The following is an 18,161-nucleotide window of genomic DNA, read 5'->3' as shown; positions in this document are numbered from 1 at the left end:
TATTTAGATTGCTTCTAAATAAAACAAAGAGAGAGGAAAAGTGGGAAGGAGGGTAGATGAAATAAAATTGGTCAAGACAATAATTTTTTAAAGTGAGCGATGGGTACATAAGAGTTCCTATTTTTGTATATACTTGAAATTTTTAATAAAAGAAAAATTAATGTTGGTGTAGACCAGTGGTTGGCAAACTCACTAGTCAACAGAGCCAAATATCAATAGTACTTCTTCAAAATAGACTCGCCCAAGCCGAAAACCGACTTCTGCGCATGGGCCACGAAGTTTCAATCGCACTGTACGTGCGCCTGCACGTGGTATTTTGTGGAAGAGCCACACTCAAGGGGCCAAAAAGCCGCATGTGGCTCGAGAGCCGCAGTTTGCCGACCACGGGTGTAGACCATTAATGCTGTGATTTGGACAAGTTATCTACCTTCGTCCAACAGCATCTGTAAAAGGAGATATTTTCACAAGGTGGTTATTTGGTAGGCAACCAATTAATGCTGCTTCCCTTTATACCTTAACCAAAGTTTACTAAATATAGACCTTTGACATCTGACATGTAAGTCAATATAACTCTCCAGGTTAAGTAAAATGTCAACACTACCTGTTATATTAATAGAAAAACAGAAGCAATGAAAACAAGTACATTTGTTATGGTTGCTTATGATGAGAGTCAACATTAAATCTCAAATTAAAGTATAATTTATAATAAAAATTTTAAATATCACAAATTTACTTTAAACTAACCCAAATTTAGCATTGCTCTCTACTCATGTGAAACAAAACAAATGACTTGAATAAAAATAATAAGCACCAAGCATAGATTTACTCAATGCATTTAAGCTATATATTTTACAAAGTACATACTTAGAACTCTGAGATTTACCTGAGGATTACTATAAATACCAAAGCCATAAATGAGTCACAATAATTTGTTTAAAGCATTATTCCGGTAGGAGAAAAGGTACTGAATGCATCTCTAAGTACAACATGCATTTTAAAACTAAATCATCGAACCAACCCTGGAGAAGTATAACCCTGGGGCCTGTTAAGAGGGATTGGAATTGTCAGAGACAATTTTTTATGAGCATTGGAATAACAGCAAGCCATGTTGTAGTTTACTTTGTGACATTTTCACCGCAGCTCATCAAAACTACAGGTGTAAAAGGTGCTTGGTCAGTTAATTTCATAATTATTGGTGGAAATGCCAAAAATGTTTCTCCTCTCCTGCCTTCAAGTAACCCAAGTCTATAGTTTTCATGTGTCTTTGATAGACAATCACAGATTTAGTTTTAAACTAAAATCTTTCTAATTCCCTGCAACCTTAAGCCCCTCCTGCCCCTCAACACACACACACACCTCTACTCTCCAAAAACAAAAAGAATCACTCTTCCAAGATTATTTTTTTAAATAATAGAACAAATTTGAAGGTATCATGCTCCCTAATGTTAAACTTTACTACAAAGCTATAGTAAAACAGTATGGTATTGGCACTAAAACAGACACATAGATCAAGGGAACATTAAGCACAGAAATAAACCCACACTTATATGGTCAATTAATCTATGACAAAGGAAACAAGAATATATCTTGAGGAAAGACAGTCTCTCTTGATTAAACGGTGTTGGAAAAATTAGAAAGCTAGATGCAAAGAAATGAAACTGTACCAGTTTTTTACACACTTATACTATTTTATACACAAAAATAAACTCAATGGGTTAAAGACATAAATGTAAGACTAGAAAACATAAAAATACTAAAAGAAAACATAGATAGTAAACTATGACATTAGTTTTAGCAATGTTTTCTGGGTATGTCTCCCCAGGCAAGGGCAACAAAAGCCAAAATGAACAAATGGTATTGTATCAAACTAAAAAGTATTTACACAGTGAAGGAAACCATCAACAAAACCAAAAGGCAACCCATTAAGTGGGAGAAGATATTTGCAAATGACATACCTGATAAGGGGTTAATATCTAAAATATATTAAAAACTCAACCTCAAAAACCCCCAAATAATCCAATTAAAAGTGGGCAAAGGACATAAATCGATATTTTTCCAAAGAAGATATACAGTTGGACGATAATTACACATGAAAAGATGTTCAACATTGCCAATCATCAGGGAAATGCAGATCAAAACCACAGTCAGATATCACCTCACACCTGTTAGATTTGCTATTATCAAAATCCTAACAAATAACAAGTGTTAGTGAGAATGTAAAGAAAAGGGATCCTTTGTGCATGGTTGGTGGGATTGCAAACTGGTACAACCAATATGGAAAACATCCAATTCTTATGAAAGCTGCTACATGTGTCCCTTTCTTTTCATTCCACATGGTCCCATTTTATGTCCTTGTCAAGTTGGTCTGAAGTTTTCACTAAACACATTTCATACCCAGTTCTCAAAACTGTGTTAAAGCACTGATTTCACCATGTCATTTCCATCTCACAAATGGTCAAATACTCCCAAGTGTCTATCAACTCTTGATCCAGATATTTAAGCCCCAACACATTCCAACCAACTTTTTTGGTCTCAAATCCAACTACTTGGTTCCTTCATTCCAGATGGACTACTGTTTCCCAGTCTCCATGTTCTTTACAGCTCTCTGACTGTGCTACCCCCTTGCAGAGAGCCTTTAACCCAGTGGTTCTCAACCTTCCTAATGCCACGACCCTTTAATACAGTTCCTCATGTTGTGGTGACCCCCAACCATAAAATTATTTTTGTCGCTACTTCATAACTGTAATTTTGCTACTGTTATGAATTGTAATGTAAATATCTGATATGCAGGATGTATTTTCATTGTTATAAATGGAACATAATTAAAGCATAGTGAGTAATCACAAAAACAATATGTAATTATATATGTGTTTTCCGATGGTCTTAGGCGACCCCTGTGAAAGGGTCGTTCGACCCCCAAAATGGTCGCGACCCACAGGTTGAGAACCGCTGCTTTAACCCTATCCAACAGGCCAGGGAAGCCTTGTCTATTCCTTACAGCTTCATTCAAACTTCAGCTTTTCTAAGGTCTGACTAGCATGGAATTTTCTTGGACACTACAGACAATGATGTGTCTTCAAAAGAAGTCTAACAGTATCAAGATGCAGGAAGAGGATCTTATTCCCTTTTAAAATATGGACAGACTGAAACACACTAAGTGATTTATGCAAGCTACATAAAAAGCCAAGGTTTATATAATAAAGACATGTATTGAAAAGTACTAAATTGGTATGGGTGGCCTTTTTATAATTGAGAAATCAGATCTATTTTATGAAATGTTCAGGGTCAGGGTTTGATTCCCGGTCAAGGCACATGCTCTGGTTGTGGGCTCTATCCGCAGTGGGGGACATGCTGGAGGTAGCTGATCAGTGATCCTCTCTCATCATTGATGTTTCTATCTCTCTCTTCCTCTCCATTCCTCTCTGATAGCAATAAAAATAATTTTTTTAAAAAAAGATATGTTTCAAATAAATATGTTCAAGTGTTGAAAGCCAAATATTTCATCAAATATAAATGAAAACAATATTATATCAAGTTTCTTTCTTCACATGTTTAAAGAGATTATGAAAGGCCCTGGTCAGGTAGCTCAGTTGGTTAGAACATCATCTCAATATGCCAAGGTTGTGGGTTCAATCTCCTGTCAAGACACATACAAGAATCAACCTATGACTGCATAAAAAATAAGTGGAACAGCCTGACTGGCATGGCTCAGTAGTTGAGTGTTGACCTATGAACCAGGAGGTCATGGTTCTATTCCTGGTCAGGGCATATGCCCAGGTTGCAAGCTAAATCCCCAGTGTGGGGTGTGCAGGAGGCAACAAATCAATGATTCTCTCATCATTGATATTTCTGTCTCTCTTTCCAATCCTCTCTGAAATCAATACATACACACACACACACACACATATAATTTAAAAAATAGCTGGAACAACAAATTCTCTCTCTCTCTCTCACTCTCTCTCTCTCTCACTCGCTCTCGCTCTCTCCTTTCTGTACCTCTCTGTAAAACCAATAAATAAATAAATGAGACTATGAAAGAAGATGAATACTCTATTTCAGGAACACACTTATCTCTAACACCTGTTCATTTCAGTCAGTGCTTTGATATACACCTCAGAGCAAACAATACAACAAAGGTGTAATATATTGGGGACCAATAATTCATATGGTGGCTTTGTGGAAATAAAGCTTGCATCAGAGCTAAAGAGAAAACAGCACAGATGTCTCTTGTCTCTGCTTTGCTCTGTTGTAATAATCTTAGAAGTTCAGAATAGATGTATTTTTATTTTCACTCTTAATAAAATAACAAATCTCAACACTTATTTTATCTTTCATCATCCACAGGAAAACACTTTTTTAGCTGCAGTCAAGTTCTTTATTTTTTGCTTCACTGAGTATAGCAATGAATTCAAGTTAAGTGGTTGGTGGGTATTAGTTATGACTCTAGGAACCCTTAATTCATTTAATATATTTTAGAAAATAATGAATATTGAGTTACTTTAGTTACTTTTATTTTTAAAATATAGCACTCTGCCATATTTTCCTGCTTTTTGCCTAAGACCTTCCAGTATTTTATAATTCTATTTTCTATTAGAAAAATAAAAAAAGAGTTAGCATGAGTCAAAAATATGGAGTTCAATATAGGATTATGAAATTTGAAATTACTATGAAATCTAAAATTATATATTTATTATCTCAGCAATGTTCCACTTTATTTCCAAGGACCTATTTGGTCTACACTATTTCAGACTATGAATTTCTAAAAGAATTAAAGAAGAGGATATATTTCTTTGACTCAGCTATCAAACCAAATATACATATAAAATTTTTCAGAAAGTGGTATTTACTCAATAACATTCTAATTTTTCATATTAAAAGTATTGAAAAATACAATTTAGGCATTAAAGAAAATCACATGTATAAGTGAGTTAGTATAATTTCAACATATTTTTAATTTCCAATTTTTGATCAATGACTAACTGTAAAAAAATATAAAGCACTCAGCTGGTGTGGCCCAGAGATCACAGTTCAGTTCCCAGTCAGGGCAAAAGCCTGGGTTGTGGGCTCAGTCCCCAGTGGGGAGCATGCAGGAAGCAGCTGATTGATATTTCCCTCTCATCATTGATATTTCTATCTGTCCCTCTCCCTTCCTCTCTGAAATCAATTAAAAACAATATATACACACACACACACACACATATATATATATATATATACACATATACATGAATATATATATAGCATATAAAGTATGCTTTCATATCTCTAAGGAGTCTTCATAAAATCTTCACTAAGTTTTTTCTATCTTAATTCATCTATTTAAAATAATTTAAATCAATTTTTAATTTATTTAAATAATTAAAATTGGGTGCAAGTATCTATAATAATAAAAGCATAATATGCTAATTAGACTGGACAGTCAAATGACCTTCCATATGTCCTTTCAGACAACCTTCTGGATGAAGGTGGGGCTGCTAGGGCCGAGGCAAGCCACAGCGGCTGCAAGGGCCAAGCTCCTTGCACGAATTTTGTGCATTGGGCCTCTAGTGTTGAAATAAGACCCTTTATTTTTCCCTACAACAAACCCACCTTCTAAGAAATGTCAATATCTATAGGAGTAGAGAGTAAGAACCATTAGGTGGCCGAGTTCTCATTACCATACTAACTTCCTGGGTTGCCCCAATCCACACAATGTTTGAAGCTGACAGCTTAGAAGAGTTTCTGGGAGCCAGGTAAGATGCACTGATGACAGATGTGCAGGGGGAAAGCTTTGACAGAGACATGCACATCCCCCATGGCCTTGCAAAGTGAATTCTTAGATTATTAGGCACACCTCCTATTTGAGGCTGTGATCATTTGCCCTAGGGTCCTCTTCTTCTCTGGTTTCCTCAATCAGTTCCTTTTCTGTCGCTTTTCATGTTGAGATGTTTATAGGTGTTTCTTGTGAAAGGTATTTGAAAAGTGTAAGAATTATGTGTAGAACACTTGCAGCTCTTCAGAGGAAAACTGCCATAAAATCTAATACATAAATAATAAATCAACTCAACAGATGTTGACTTTTTCTTGTCAGACAGTGACTTTAAACTCCTGATTCAGAATCTCTTGACAGAATAAATAAACTAAAAGTGAAACTCAATTTGTCTACCTTACTTGAGGACAAAAGATGAAAAAAAAAAAACAGGTAGATTAAACAGAATTATCTATATCCTATCAAACAAGATGAGACAAGGAGCATCATTCATATCTTAAAGCAGATCTTGTAATAAAAAGTAACATGCAAAGCAGGATTTTTTTCCAGTTGAATATTCTATGTATTAAACGGAAATTAATTAACCCAAACCATATGTTCTTAATTAGATTCTGAAAATAATTTAACACATCTTTTATATATTTTTTTAAAGAACAGAGGCACTGGATATTATCCGACTATTTTAAAATCTAAACACTGAGAATCACCTTGCAATATCTTTTCCAAAAAAAAGCACCTTTTTCTCACATTATAAGAACATTAGTCAAGAAGGAGACATAATCCTTATATCAAGAAATGGAATATACCCCTATGGAATTTTAAGTTCATTATCTATAGTTGTTGAAAGTTTATCCCCATTGCCTGTATTTCTTTTATTTTTTTCCATTGATTTTTTTAGAGAGTGGAAGAGAGAGGAAGAGACAGAGAGAAAGATCAATGTGAGAGAAACAAATGGATTGGTTACCTCCTGCACACGCCCCAACCAGGGTGCAGACCAGGGAGGAGCCTGCAACCTAGGTACATGCCCTTGACTGGAATTCTATCCACAGTCCGAAATTCTATCCACTGAGCCAAACTGGCTAGGGCCCCATTGCCTGCATTTCTATGCCTATATTTCAACTTTTGGCATTGATGTGCAAGTACATTTTATTTAAGCTTATCTGTCCCTGAAAATTCAACAATTTTGATTATTATAAATTTTAAATATCAAAAATGGGAAGAACTTTGAACCCATCCTACATAAGAGTATGGTGCATGGACAAGCAGCATCATTGCACCACATAAGCACCACATTACAATCTGCTAGATGTACAGAATTGAGGGCCTTATCCCAGATCTACTGAATCAGCATCTGAATTTTGACAAAAATCTCCAAGTGATTTGTATGCACATTATAGTTTGAGAAGCACTGATTTGGTTGTTTCCTGGCATGTAATTAGCCTTCTATATGTATTATAAACTTCTAGTGATTCCTTTTAATTATTTGTAAATTTAATGCAATCCACCAACATCATTAATGAGGGAAATGCAAATCAAAACCACAATGAGATTATCACCTAATACATATTAGATTGACTATCATCAAGAAGACAAGAGATAACAAATGTTGGTGAGGTTGTAGAGAAAGAAAACCCTGTGTACTATTGGTGGGAATGCAAATTGGTACTGACACTATGGAAATAGTATGGAGGTTCCTCAAAAAATTAAAAATGGAACTACCCTATGTTTCAGCATCTCTACTTCAGAGAATATACCCATGTCACTAAGATATCTGCACCCTGCTGCATTTCCATAGCAGCATTATCTACAAAAAATGGAAATGACTTACGTGTCCATCAATGGACATACAGATAAATAAGTTGTGGTAATACATATGGAATGGAATATTTTTCAGCTGTAAAAAGAGAAGGAAATCCTGCCATTTGAGACAACACGGATGGACCTTGAGGGCATTATGCTAAGTGAAAAAGAAAGAGAAAGACAAATACTGTTTGATCTCACTTATATGTTGAATCTAAAAACAAAAAACCTTATAGAAAAGAGAAATCAGATTTGTAGTTACCAGAGGCAGGGGTTGAGGGTGGGAACTGGATGAAGGTGAGATAAAGGTACAAACTTCCAGAAAAAGAAAAAGATAAAAAAGAAACCTACGTACACTTATCATCTGTTTTAAAGGAAGTTCCGGTGTGCTCCTCCCCAGAAAACCACATTTTAAACTTCAGTTATTTCATTGCTTTTCCTTGTAATTGTACCAAGATAATTATGTTGCTAAATGATATGTAATTTAGTCTTGCATGATGTTATATGTAATTGTGATCATTCCACATCACTCACATTTTTGATTCAACATTATGTTCCTTAAAGTCATTTCTGTTCTTACATAGGTTGATTTTCATTGCCATATAATATAATATTCCAATCTCCTTTCAATGGGCTTTGGGTTATTTGTAGTCTTTAGTTAATATTAATAGCATTGTCACAAGCATCCCATACGTGTTGCCTGGTGCACATGCAACACTTCCTGTAGAGTATGTGCCTAAAGGTGGAGTTGCAGGGTTAGTACATTACTAGATTATTGTTTTTCTAAGTTAGTTTTTCAGATTTCTACCCCTGTAAGTACTGCACTGTGGTTATGAGGTGAGAAAGCGCCCCATTACACTCAGGCAGGGAAGGAAAGCTACATAGAAGTTAGAAAACATGAAAAAAGGCTAGCTGAGAAAGTACTGATAATATATTTAAAAGAGACCATAGCATTTGTCCAGGAAAATATTTAGTGTCCAAAAGAGATGTGACAATGAAGATGTATAAATTAGTCCCTGTGTTTGTCCAAAGAAGAAAAACTTTAACAATCTCCTTATAAGTTAAATGTTCAACTTTTAGAATGTGTGACATGAATTACTGTAGACTTTGAAGTGGCAGGTTTCAACGCACATTTATACTTATGTATTCGTTTTACTATAGACACACTTTCCAGTGGTTTTGAGACATTAGATGAGATAGACAAGGAAAATAGGCCTTCCTGGTGGGCTTAGGTTATTGCTACAGTCACTATTTTTTGATGTAACATAAAATATATGGTTGAAAATATTTAGCACTTCACATATACATATCTTAAAATGTGTATCTTAAAATACATGCTGAAATAGCATTTGCCATCCCAAAGGAGAAAAATTGGGGCCATCTAGAGAACAGGTATATTCCCATTAAGAGATTGTAGTAATCAATTAATATGGAATGTTGTTTTGTTGGTGGGTGAAGGAACCCAAACTCCTGATGTTGTCCTAGGTGAGACTTGGACATATTCTGCATTGTAAGCATCACAAAAAGTCAGCACACCATACAAGAACCTGCTGTAGCATAAAGTGGGTATGAACTAAGCATTTTTTACTTGTTTTATTAGCTCCCTTTTGCCTACATGTGAAACTGAATGGTTCTTGGATTAGGCCAGGGAAATGTAATTTAGGAGACACAAGGATCTCTTTTAGATGTGGTTGGAGAGCGTGAATACAGTGAGGGAGATCAAGCAGTTAGTGGCCAGGGAATGGGACCAAGATACGAATGTTAGTGGTTAATGGTCTGTGTCTAAAGTGAATTTATTTGGATCATCAAGTATTGCCTTAAGTATTTATATTACATGACTTAACATATACAACCTTCTGAACATAAATTAATTCTTATAAATCCAATATAATAAACTTATAGATTCATTAGATGTTTTAGTACTGAGAACAATTTTGTAAGATTTTTACCTCAAAATCAAAACCTAAATTAATTATTTGTATCATTGCTGGGATCTTCAGAACTGTAACTACAAAGATTTTTTGTATAGATGTACTCTCATTCTTTAATATTTAAGACTACATGATTCTTAAGGAAACAGTCTTTTCTCCCCAGTGGAGAGTGCAAACGCAGTCCCCCACAACCACAAATTATGCAGCTGCGTTTCCACATTTGGAGAAATCACAGGGGTCAGCTCATCCAAGTGCTATGCATAAGCCTTGCCCTGGGAAAACCACCTTCTTAATCATGGCATCTCCCCTGCCAGGTAAGTGTGAGACTTAATCTTTTATCCAAGTGAAATTTTTACATTTCTCTTGGTATTGTCCACCCACGGATCGTAAGTATCTGTGTGTGTGTGTTTTAACTGATATTTCCCATGACTCAGAAAAATACCACTTAACTGAGTTAATTGTTTCTAGTTTCTTCAGTGATGCAATAAAATAGACCAGATGAATAAATGACTTTGCTTTGGAATATTTTATGATTCATGCCTTTTTAGACTTAATGTGATTCAATAGATCACAGCCATTTTTCTCCTTTTTGATGCTCAAATTCTCACAATTTTGGCCTGAGAGAGCCCCATTAATGTTGACTTCTGTGACCCTTTGACATGATGCCATTAATATTTAAAAGCCTCTTTGCTTTCAGACACAACATGATTTTTCAGTCTCGTTTATACATTCCTGCCCTTAACATTCTTATATCCAAGGAAGTCTGGTTCATTTGAGTGGAAAAATACAATTAACAGTGAGAATCTGGACACCAAGGTAAACCCTTTCAGTGGATGCAGCTACAGACAACATGTCTTTTTTTCCTTACAAAGTCATCTCTAATAATAAAAGTGTAATATGCTAATTAGACCAGACATCCTTCCAGACGACCTTCTGGACAAAGCCAGGGCTGCGAGGGAAGCCCGGGTCCCAGGTGCCAGAGGGAAGCCGGTGCTGGTAGCGGGGGAAGGAAAGCCTACTCTTGCATGAGTTTCATGCATTGGGTCTCTAGTACATCCATACTGATACTTCCAATTAAGTTCTAACAGTAAATAGTTCCCTTTTAAATTTTTAATTCTGTATTGTATTTGTACCTTCTTTCCTTTAATGCTAAAAAATAATTATCTGCCCTATTAAAGCTCATCATCACTTATTTGCATTATCTGAAAAATCTAAGAAAATGTATCCAAAATTATGTGACATTCAATAATATAATTGAATAAAATTCAAAATATTTTATATGCACTTTCCTTTGTCCTTAGACTATACTCACTAGTAATATTTTATCAGATTACCTTGTTCTGGAGTTGCTCTTCATCTCTCAGACCATGTGATTATATAATAATTATCTGATGGTCAGTTTGGCTTCATTTTTTTAGTTCACTTTCAATTTAAAATGTTGGCATTCTTTGAAGCTCCTAAAATACGGAGACTTCCAGCTACTAGTGTTTTCTTGGTAGGAGGAAACATGTGAGGAGAAGAGAGTTTTTTCTTCTTTGCCATTAATTAAAACTCAGGATAGGTCAGTATCCATAATTATTTGGTCCATCTATATGACTTAATAGATAATTATAGGCTCAAGATGAATACATATGAAATTTACCTGGGTAAGCCATCTCTTCCTCCTATTGTTTAATTCTCAGTACTATTAAAATCCCTGTGTGTCTACATACTGAGTTAACTTTTAACTCTACTAAATGCCATCCTGATCTTAAAACTTTTTATTTGGCTTCTTTTTCTAAGGTACAAGTTTTTAATCACTGTTTTCTAATCAACATAATATATCATGTTAAGTAGTGTTAAATCAAGATTTACCACATAGAAGTCCAAAAATTCTTTCAATAGTAGTTGTAGACTTTAATTTTTCTGCAGGGTGATAAAAAAATATGCATAGCCTTGCCCTAGCCAGTGTTTCTCAATGGTTAGAGCATCAGCCTGCCCACTAACGGGTCTTGGATTCAATTCCTAATCAAGGGCATGTACCTGGGTTATAGGTTCCATATCTGGCCCTAGTCGGGTGTGTGCAGTAGGCAATCAATTGATGTGGATGTGGCTCTCTCACATCAATGTTTCTCTATCTCTTCCTCCCTCCCTTTCACTCTCTCTAAAAAATCAATAGAAAAAATATCCTCTGGGTAAGAAGGATTAACAAAAAAAATAATATATAGTCTTGTAATTCCATTTGATTAGCAATAAAGTACAGGCATTTGATGTTTTGCTTAAAATCTTTTGACTCATGATCAGAGTTCAAACTTTATTTATATGGATATTATTGTTACCTCTAATTACTAACAAATCTATAGCAAAACTCTAATTTTTAAGAGACCTTTGGATTAAGTATAGACATCTATTACTTTATACTATATGAATTCAAATTCTCAAGTGTCAATTAGGTATATTAGAAAATATAATAAAGGTATATCAAATAAACTATAATTAAGTTTTTAAAATAGCTAGAGAAATGTGTCTGGGATTATATTTTAATTATTATCTACAAAATTTAGGTGGAAAAATTTTTATAAAATCATATAACTTCAAGATTACATGAATAAGTAGATGAATCCTGCTAAAACTGATGTATAAAATATTCAGTTTCTATAATTAGAGCACATTTCAATTACATTATGTTTCAATTTTACTCCTTTTTTTAGAGAGAACAAATTATATCATCTATAAAACAGATATTAACTTGCAAGTTTAAATAGAGCCATTTACACAGTTATTCATATTTCAATGTAAGCTTTTATTCAGTATCTTCTGATAGACAAAGATTCTTCATTAAAATTCAGATAATTTTTTTCACCACTTTTTCATGTTTACTCTGATGAAGGAGTTCCAATTTTATCAATTTCCAATGGCTCAAAAGTTAACTTTAATAAAATAATATTATCCTGAGCAGGAATCTTTGTCTAGAAATGTAATTACCTTCTACTTCTCACCATAAGTAGCAGACACAATGGTCATTTTGTAGACATGACAGGATGTCAAAGCACAATACCAGAAGAATGAAGGCAACACAAGTAGATGTGCCTTATTTGTGAGAGACATGTTCCAAGACCCCCAGGGGATGGCTGAAATCATGGAATACACCTAACTCTACATATACCAAGTTCCTATTCCTTATACGTATATATCTTTTCACTTAAAGGAAGCACTTTATGGCTTTTCTTTGGTGTATCTGAATTGCTAGCATTCGTACTTTTGTGTTTTGAGGAAATATTAAGCAAAATAATGATTATTGAAGCATAGATACTGCAACACGACAACAGCTGATCTAATAACACAGATGGCTACTAAGTGACTAATGGGCAGGTGTATATACAGCATGGATACACTGGGCAAAGAAATCATTCACATCCAGGCAGGAAGGTAATGGATGAATGTGATTTCGTCTTGCTACTCAGAATGACTCACAAATTCAAAATATATGAATTGTTTATTTCTGAAATTTTCCATTTACCTTTGTTGGACCACAATTGACCATGGGTAACTGAAACCATAGAAAGCAAAAGTGAGGTTAAGGGGAGACTACTATACACTTTAGAGCAAGCATGTCAAACTCAAAGGCTAACACGGGCCAAATAAACAAGGTTTAAGTTTATGTGGGCCGCAAAAAAAACCAAAAGCTTCAATTTTCATAGCAACGTAGGTTTATTTCGATAGAGACATGCTAAATACAAAGGGCTGAAATAAATGAGTAATCATTAACATAAAATAATAGAACATTTTAATAAAAATTAATATTTTTTCTTGAACATTAACTTACCAGACACTGAATAACTGCACAAATTAATAAGCGTAACACAAATAAACTAATTTTTTCTTGTTCTCCAAAAGGAAAATATTTCCTGTTGCACACACCAAACAAGTCAGTCTAAGACAAATGGCTTGGCCATCGGCTGCTAAAATATTCGCTGCTGGTATTAGTGGATAGCAATGGTGCACCTGAGCATATGGCGGGGAAGGGAAATGAATGCAACACAGGTATCGTAATCAGTCATTAGCAAACATTGTAGTTTGTTTTTAATAATTATGTATAACAGGATATTGTAAAAATTAGCTATGAAATTTTTATTAAAATGTTTCTTACATATCGTTATGTTGGCTGGGCCGAAAAAAATACATTGTGGGCCTCATGTGGCTCACGGGCCGTGAGTTTGACATGCTTGCTTTAGAGGCTCAGTTATGTACCCTTGTGACCATGTGGCTCACTGGGAGCTGTTGCTGCCCAGCATCGCAGAGCATATTGTGCTGCATATCCCTAGCTGGGGAAAAGAGCAAAATTCAGAATTCAAAGTAGGGTTTCTACTGCATGTGTATTGCTTCGGCACCATCCCAAATTCATAGAATCGAACCACTGTAAGTCGGGGACCATCTGTAATAGTAAACTTTGGACTTTAAAGTAGTTGAAACACTAAGAAAATTGTAATCTAAAAATCCAAAAACTTCCATAGGTAGGACAAGCTGCTGGAGTTTAAGTCAGGGCTCTGGTTCATCTTCCTTGTAATGCTCTTAGCTCCACTCTCTGTGTGTTGGTGGCATTCTTGCTCTGGTAACATATGGCTATCGCAGTTCCAATCTTTGCACACAGATGGAGCCTTCCAGGAGGCTTTCTCATGCCTCTTTGGATGGAATCCCATCACATGCTCATAAAGCTCAGCTCAGTCATTGGCAAAAAATAGAAACACCCTGAATCGGCTTAGAAACATCAAAACCCACACTTGGGGCTTGAACAGGAACCAACCTTCACTGAAGCTTATATATTCAGAGGAGGATGGACACATGGATAAAACTAAAATTATGTTAGGAAGGCAGAAATATGAATGTCCAAAGGCAAAAAGCATTGTCAATTGCAATCGGAAAATATGACAATGCAGGGTGATATTGTTGATATTTGATAGCATTGAAAAATGTATTTTACATAGTCCTCAAACTTCCAGTACACTTTCATTTTTATTTCATAAAGTAAAAATATTATTTTAGCATTATGAAATTCACCAGTATCATAGTTTGCAAAATTTGAAAAGCTTACCAATAGGCAAAATATAATCAAATAGATCTCCACATTAAAATAATCACTTTGCTATGTCATAAAATTTTTCTTCTATTATTTCATCAGTAAGCTTGATCTGAAATTCAATATTTGTAATATTGAATAGTTTTATAAAGACTGATGGTACTGAAAATATAGCACTTTTAACAATAAACATCATCTCAAAATATTAAGGATCTTGAACAAAAACAGATCCAGAGACAGAGAAGCATAGATCAGACCATCAAACCTCTGAGGGAAGGCAGGGGAAGGTGGGGGTAAGGGGAGAGATCAACCAAAGGATTTGTATGCATGCATATAAGCATAACCAATGGACACAAACACCAGGGGGGTGAAGGCATGAGTGGGAGTGTGGGGGGGAGGGGGGGATAAGGACACATCTATAATACCTTAATCAATAATGAAAAAAATATTAAGGATCTTAATTATCATAGGGAAATATGTATCATTCACCTATGAAATGGAAAAGTCAAAATTTACACTGGCAAATATATTTGCAATTATTACTAAAAACCAAGTTATATGTCATATTTTGCCTCACATTGAACAATAATATATTGTTTTCCTTTTGGTTTTAGTTTGTTTCCCCCTCCCCCCAATCTCACATTTGTCTTTGCTGCAAGTTATAATACAGGAGCCAGAGACTAATTAAATATTAAAATACATATATGTGATAAAAATAAACAAAAGCACTGTAAAGACATACAGAGTCTATATAAACAATACAATCATAACTAAAAAGTCATTTTGCTCTCATCTTTAGATTCTGAGATTAGGAGCAGGGGATTAGGTTCTTATATGGTAGACACTAATATAAAAATTAATTTTAATGTGACCAGGAATTACTGTGCCATCAGTTTCACTATAATTCCAACATGAAAAAGGAAAGGCCTTTCACTTATTCGAATGTTATGTCATTGTTTCATTAGCTTCCATTTCAAAAAGATACAAATCATATATATATGTATTCATTCATTATTATATGAGACTATGCCTTTGTAGCAAAAAATTGACTAGAAAATTAAGTTATATAATTCAGAACACAAGAGAAAATTATTTATGTGCTATTTATAATCACCCATTTTGACACTTCACCTTCCCAATACTATTATCTTTATTTTAATCTACGCATAGAAAACAAGGCTGAGGTAATTATTCAGAACACTTAGGGAAAAAATAAAGTCAACTTATTTTCAGTCTCTAGAAACCTAATTCAAAAATAATATCCTTCATGTAAAAATTCCAAGATAAAAGAAACTGTTTATTTTTATTTATTTGGTCTGTAATTTACTAAGTGCCCAGCAATATGCTAGTTACTACTGAAATAAAGACTAAGATAAAAATCAATCCCCTCAAAAAATTCTAAGACAAGTGAATAACAAAGTACAAATTGCTCGTTACATTTGATAACTGTGGGGTAAAAATATTCCTATAAAAGGCCAAAGAAGTAGGGGAGAAAGAAAAACAGGGGAAGGTTTCACAGAGGAGGTGATGCCTAAACTGATCCTTGAAGTATGAATAGCAGAGATCAGAGAGGACATACAAGAAGATTTCCAGTCCTAGCGGGTTTGGCTCAATGGATAGAGTGTCAGCCTAGGGATTGAGGGGTCCCAGGTTTGGTTCCGGTCAAAGGCACATGCCCAGGTTGTGGGCTCAATCCCCAGTAGAAGGCATGCAGTAGGCAGCCAATCAATGATTCTCTCTCATCTTTAATGTTTCTCTCTCTCCCTCTCCCTTCCTCTCTGAAATTAATAGAAAATACATTTTTTTAAAAAGAAGATTTGCTGGCCAAGAAGTGTGATCACTTTGTGATCACAAGTAACTTATCAAAGCTAGAACACAAGTAAGAAAGAATGGCAAAAGAGGAGTCTGATAGGGTTGGCCAGATTATGAAGGGCTTTGAATATAGAGTGAAACATGTTTGTAAAAGATGGACATTATTGTAGGTGTTAAAAAACAGACATATTTGGGTTTTTGATGGAATCCTTTGGTAGTTCTATGGAAGATGAATTTTAAAGGGATAAGATTGAATACAGGGATATGAGTTATAATTTATTACAACAGTACATGGATCAGTCAATTAGTGTCTAATCTAAAGAAGATCGACAGAACATAGAGAATGGTGTATATCTGAAGAAGCCAGAGGAGATATAGTAAGCAGAACTTAGAGACAGTTTTGATTTGAACCCTGAGGTAGGAGAAGATTTTGGTTTTGGTGGTTTATTTCAATTTATAGAAGAATTATGGAAGAAAGACCAAGGAGTATTATTTTATTGTTGTTCTCACTTTTGTTTGTTACTTTGTGTGTTCTGAGAGTTAGAAAAGAGGAAATGATTGAGTAAATGATGCCCAGTGGTCAGTCAGTAAATTGGTGTTCTGAGCTCAATTTCCCACATGGGGTAGAGGGTTTCCTCTATACCAACAAACAATTCTCAGGACATCAGCAGGGTATCCAAGAATTCTACTCAACTCTGACACTATCTACCCTGAGATAGCATCAGATTATACAGGTTAAGGGTTCAGACCTACAAAACTGTCCTTCCCCCCTCCCCAAACACACACACACACACACACACACACTCTCTCTCTCTCTCTCTCTCTCTCTCTCTCTCTCTCTCTCTCTTCAGATGCCAGCCACAGCCCAGGCTTGAACCTATGTTTCTGATGGACTGGCTGCAGATTGAAGATTAACAACCCCCTTCAACTCAATGTCAGTCTCAAGTCCAGTTTGTTACCTGTACTTCTGACTTAATGGCTTTATATCAGCGGTTCCCACAACCCCCTTTTTAGGGTCAATTAAATTGCTAGGATGGCTCACAGAACTCAGAAAAGCGTGTTATTTACTAGTTGCAGTCACTGTTAGCCTCACTGATTTATTACAAAAGGATATAACTCAGGAACAGCCAAATGGAAGAAATGCATAGGTCAAAGTGTGGGGGAAGGACATGGAGTTTCCAGGCCCTCTCTAGGCAAGCCACTCTCCTAGCATTTCCACCTCTGACCAAACTGGAAGCTCTCTGGACCCAGTCCTCTTGGGTTTTTAATGGAGACTTTGTTATGTAGGTATGGTTGCTTAAATCATTGGCCATTGGCAATTGATTAATCCTGAGATTTGGGGAATGAGACTTAAAAGTTCCATTCTTCTAATCACATGGTTGGTTCCATTGGCAACCAGCCCCCATCCTTAGGTGGTTTCCAAAAGTCACCTTATTAACATAACAAAAGATGCCTTTACCACAATGAAGTTCATCTTTTTTAAAATATATATTTCTTTATTGATTTCAGAGAGGAAGGGAGAAGGAGAGATAGAAATATCAATGATGAGAGAGAATCATTGACCAGCTGCCTCCTGCACACCGCCTACTGGGGATTAAGACCACAACCCTTGGTCGGAATCGAACCTGGGACCCCTTCAGTCCATAGGCTGACGCTCTATCCACTGAGCCAAGCCGGCTAGGGCAATGAAGTTCATCTTGACAGGGGTTAGTGAGAGATTATGAGTATGCCTTTATTTCAATAAGTTGTATAATAACTGCAGGCCTCTTGCACAATTTAAAGAATTGCATTCAGTATCTAAGGCAACATTTCA

General features: G+C 35.4%; 1 non-coding gene across 1 annotated transcript; it reads right to left on the bottom strand.

Annotated features, from left to right (window-relative positions):
• Positions 1–9,642: 9,642 nt before the first annotated feature.
• On the bottom strand, positions 9,643–9,802 carry LOC139009617 (U1 spliceosomal RNA). Its single transcript, XR_011471348.1, has one exon. It is a non-coding gene; the product is annotated as a U1 spliceosomal RNA (small nuclear RNA).
• Between the last annotated feature and the right edge of the window lie 8,359 nt (positions 9,803–18,161).

This window comes from Myotis yumanensis, unplaced genomic scaffold (assembly GCF_028538775.1).
Source record: "Myotis yumanensis isolate MYYU_CA2020_CCGP unplaced genomic scaffold, mMyoYum1.0.hap1 SCAF_4, whole genome shotgun sequence".
Lineage (NCBI taxonomy): Eukaryota > Metazoa > Chordata > Mammalia > Chiroptera > Vespertilionidae > Myotis > Myotis yumanensis.
This window is presented reverse-complemented; position numbering and strand designations above follow the sequence as displayed.